The following is a 4865-nucleotide window of genomic DNA, read 5'->3' as shown; positions in this document are numbered from 1 at the left end:
CAAGGCGGCTGCTCCACGCCTCGCGTGCCCCCGAGGAGAGGAGAGACAAGGGGGACGCCCCGGGGCCCAGAAAGCCCCCGGCCATGCCCGGGCGGTGCGGGGCGTGCAGAGTACCGGGGCTCTTGGGGTGCCTCACCTGCCATGCCTCTGGCTCCGGGCCCCACGGCTGGCACCGTGTCACTGCTGCAGGGGTCCCTGCAGAGAGCAGCACACACAGCCTGTCACGCACAGCAGGCCCCCCTGTGCCACCCCGCGCTGTGCCGCTGTCACCGGGGAGGGTGACAGAGAGGGTGACAGGGTGCCACTGGTGTCTGCGCACACGTGGAGACACACGTGTGTGTCCCCACAGCCGCCGGGCAGAGGCTCTGAGTGCAAAGCCACGAGGCCCTGGGGGGCTGTGCAGATGGTGTGTCCCCTCAGCAGCACTTTAGCTCCATTAGCAGCCCTGTCAGGGCCACCTGAGGCCCAGAGCAGACCCCACAGCCCCCAGGGGGGAGCTGGGGCACGAGGCACGGCTGGCCCTGGCTGCTCTCGGAGGGACCCTGTGCCTCCGGGCTGCCATGGCTCGCCAGCTCGTAATTGGGTTTATTTTCAGCTCAGACGTGTGAGTCATTTCATGATTTAAGAGAAAGAAAGACAAACCCGACAAATAAAATAAAAAAAAAAAAAACAACTGGATTGTTGAGGGTTTTCATCCTTTTAAAGAAATCAGAATGTTTATTTTCTAATCTCAGCCTGACAGGTTTTTGGAGGGTCCCAGGGAGGTGGGCACGTGTCCCAGCATCAGTGTGGGCACAGTGCCCTGCCCACATGCATGAGGCTGAGCCCCAAGAGCCAAGGAGGGCCAGCATGTTCCTGTGGCACAAGCCATGGGAGGGACCCTGGGACCATGTCCCCAGAGCCTTGCACACCACACCAGCACCTTGCAGCAAGGGACAGCACTGCCAGCCTGGCAGGGAGCAGGAGAGGCAGACACAGGGTACCATAGACCCTGCGGCAACAACCCGTCATGGAGGGAAACTGAGGCACAATGACTTTAAACACAGCAGCACTGGTCAGGCATGGCTGTGTGCCCTGCCAGACACCACAGTGTGATACCCAAAGCACCCAGAGGTGTTGTACCTGCAGGCACAGCACGCAGAGGTGCAGTGCCCAGGGGCATCTTACCCAGAAGTGTGGAACCCAGAGGCACCCAAATTTCAATAACCAGAAGTGTGACTCTTGAGGAGATCAAGAGGCACAATATCCAGGGAGGTGTGACCTCTGGAGGCACTACACCCCAGCAGGAGCAGTGCCCCAGGTGTGACACCCAGAGGCAAAGCATCCAACACTCAGGATGCACAAGGATGCACAACACTTAGGGAAGCATGGTGCTCAGGGGCATGATATCCCAAGGCAAGACATCCCTGCAGGCAAAATACCCAAAAAGGCACATTAACCATAACATGCAAGGCTTGACACCCAGAAGGGCAATACCCAGAGGCACAACAAGCAAGGAGGGATCACAGCCAAGTACCTGATGCACAGGGAGACACAATGCCCAGAGGATGCACAAGGAGACACAATGCCCAGAGGCAGAATACCCATCAGGCAGTACAACACACCCCAAATCCTGGGGGTGCTGTGGGGTGATGACCAAGGAGCCAGGCAAGGGCTAAGGCTCACCAGCCTACACTGTTAACTATGCACAGGGAGATGTGCACAGTTGACAGAGAGAAAGGATGAGCTGGGCAAAGGAGGAGGTCCTGTAGATAGGATTGTCCTGCCCTGGCTCTGAAAAACTGCACAGAGCGGAACAAAGCCCTGTGACTGGAACTTTGAAGGACACCATGGCCAAAAAAGTAACTTTTTCCTGATTAAGGATTATTTAAATAATGAAACACACAACACTGCACGGGCAAATAAGTCTAATGAAATACATGCTGCCACATAAATTACTCTGTTACTCAACTCTCCATCTAGATTATGCCACATGTAACATAGGAGGAGGGGGATAGGATTGGGCTATACGTAAAGAGGAGAAGAATTTCACCTGGTTAGGAGGAATACCCTAACCAGGGTTAGGGTATTCCTTGGGGACAGTCAATGGGCTACTCCTCTCTCCCTTGTCCCAAGCCAGGGACACCTTGCTAAGTTTCTGCATATTATTGTTGTTATTACTTGACTTAACACAAGTGTGCACCATCCTGAGAGGGAATAGAATGGGCCCAAAAATGTTGGAAAAACAACAATAAAGTAATTGGGCTTGCTGATCTTGTGTGCAAAGGAAATCAGAGCACCCTCTCCCCTAAAAAACGGCAGATGTAGAATATACTGCTTTGAAATTAGAAAAGGAGCAACTTAAAATGTACTTGGCCACAGCTGAAAATAAGGAAAAGCAAATGCAGAAACATTTAGAGGAAGAGAAGGAGAAAAAAAAATGGAAGAAAAGGTAGAGATGATGCTTGTGTGAGCTCCTGCTCCCCCTGACATCATACAGATTAGAAAACTAATCATATTCCCTGAGGAACAGGATGGAGACATATGGGATGACCCAAATGACAGAAAACTGGGGGAAGATGGTTCTTTGTCTCCTTCAAATCCCCCTGAGGATGAAGGCAGATGCATTATAGAAACAGAAGCGACAACTGAGCCTTGGTGAATCGTGGGGAATCATAGCTGTAAATCAATCCCATTCAATCTGATTCACTTCGAAAAGTGCTGTGGCCACAAGCCAGGCTGGACTGAAATTCAGGCAGGAGGAATCCTATCAGTGCACACATAATAACAGCCCACACATTCTGATTCCAGGTGGGCCTCCTCAACTATTAATGACATTTCTAACAGATAAGGGAACACAAATTCCAGTATTAACAGGGCAGGACACTGAAAAACCGGACAGAGTTGAAATCACTGGAGTGAACAGAGCAAGTGCTACGTGCCAAACCACCAAGGTTAATTTATGGCTCCCAGGCAATAAGCACATGTTCCCCCCTCACTTTGCAGCAAAAGATCACAATGAAAACATTTGGAGTGTCAATGTTCTGAGCAGCCAAACCTGGCAGCTGATGCAGAGCAACGTTTGGTCCTCCCGTTCAACCCTGACCCTAAAAGAAATCCAGATCCACATTCACCCCACAGGGTGCTTAGCCACCCTCATTCAAAAGCTGCTAATGTACCTTATTCAAAAGCTGCTGATGTGTATATTATACATTTATGTATATATATATCAGCTGCAGAGCCCACTCCCCATGTAATTCACTGACTGATAATTCACCAAACTTTCACCCCATGGAATTCACCAGTCTGGCTAAAAACTGGAATGGAGACGGCAGTTACTTGTTGATTACTGGCACATAGACAGGGTGGGACCAGATCTGGAGAAAAGAGAGATGCCAATGCCAATGCTGAGCCTTTAAGCACTGCTGTGCCAAATGTCAAGGAACTGGTAACTCAGCTTCAGGGAGTCCCCCACTCATGGAAGGCAGCCCTGGATGTAAAATATACGGGTTTTTTGTGATTCCACTCCAGGAACACAACAAGGCTTCGTTCACCTTCACCTGGAAGGGAGTGTAGCATGTTTTGAATAGGCTGCTCCAGGGATATAAACACTCTCCCACTATTGCTCATAAAGCCCTGGCAAAGTCTTAGCCACAACTGTGACCCACCAAACATTACAATATATCAGTAGATCAATAATATCATCATCATCATCATTGAATCATCCCAGAATGGTCTGGTTTGGACAGAATTTTAAAGATAATCTCCTTTCAACCCCCCTGCCATGGGCAGGGACATCTTCCACCAGCCAACATTGCTCAGGGTCCCATCAAGCCTGACCTTGAACACTTCTGGCAATGGGACATCCACAGCTTCTCTGGGCACCCTGGGCCAGGTCTCATCACCCTCACAGTAAAGAATTTTTCCATACTATCCAATTCAAACCTACCTCCTGTCAGTTTGAAGCCATTCCCCTTGTCCTGTCACTACATACTCTTGTGAAAAGTCTCCCTCTGTCTTTCTTGTGGGCTCCCTTCAGGAAGGCCACAATTAGGTGGCCCTGAAGCCTTCTCTTTTCCAGGCTGAAGAAGCCTAATTGTCTCATAGAGAGAATTCTCTCAAATTGTCTCATAGAGGTGCTCCATCCCTCTAACCAATTTGGTTGGAGAATATCCTGTGGTGGTGTTGCCCACCAGGAAAATTGTGAGCCTTGAGCAGCCCTACATCCCAGCATCAGGGGCCCAAGCAGGAGGTTAGGTTCCTGTGAGTCTATTGGATTAAAGAAGCCGCTTCTGTACTCCTGCAAACCCCAGAAAAAACAGAACATGGACAGAATCTACCTAACATAAAGGGCTGCCAGCAAGTTCTAGGAACTTTAGAATTATTATTAAGAGAACTGAGGTTGTCCCATCAGGTTAATCCCGTATATCTCTGGTCCCATATACCATAAACATATAGCATATATATTTATGGGGAATGCGGGTTCAGTGTACACAGTTCCCTTTTTAATCTGTGTCAAAAGGGGCTGGAAGAGGCAGAGAGAGCACTAGACATTAGCTGCCACTCTTTCAATGACACTGGAACAAGATATTCCTATCTAGGGAAGGGCTTGCTGTCCCTGGTGGGGCAGTGACACAAGCAGAGCAGATAAGGAAAGAACAAAGGGAAGGACAGAGTGAGAATATCCGGGGGAATACCCAACCGACTGATAGCAGGCCATCCTGTGCTGGTTACAATGCTTCAGACTGGGACCCTGGCAGTGCTCTTAACAACCCCAAAATAACCTCACGCCTGGGAAACAAAATGTTACTGCCCAGGGCCACCCTGAGGTGGGGCTATCCCAGGGCAGTGCCCAGCCAGCACCCCCACACAGCCAGAGTGGCAGC

Source organism: Geospiza fortis, unplaced genomic scaffold (genome assembly GCF_000277835.1).
Source record: "Geospiza fortis unplaced genomic scaffold, GeoFor_1.0 scaffold5, whole genome shotgun sequence".
In the NCBI taxonomy this organism is placed as follows: Eukaryota; Metazoa; Chordata; class Aves; order Passeriformes; family Thraupidae; genus Geospiza; species Geospiza fortis.
Note: the sequence above shows the minus strand (reverse complement) of the source record.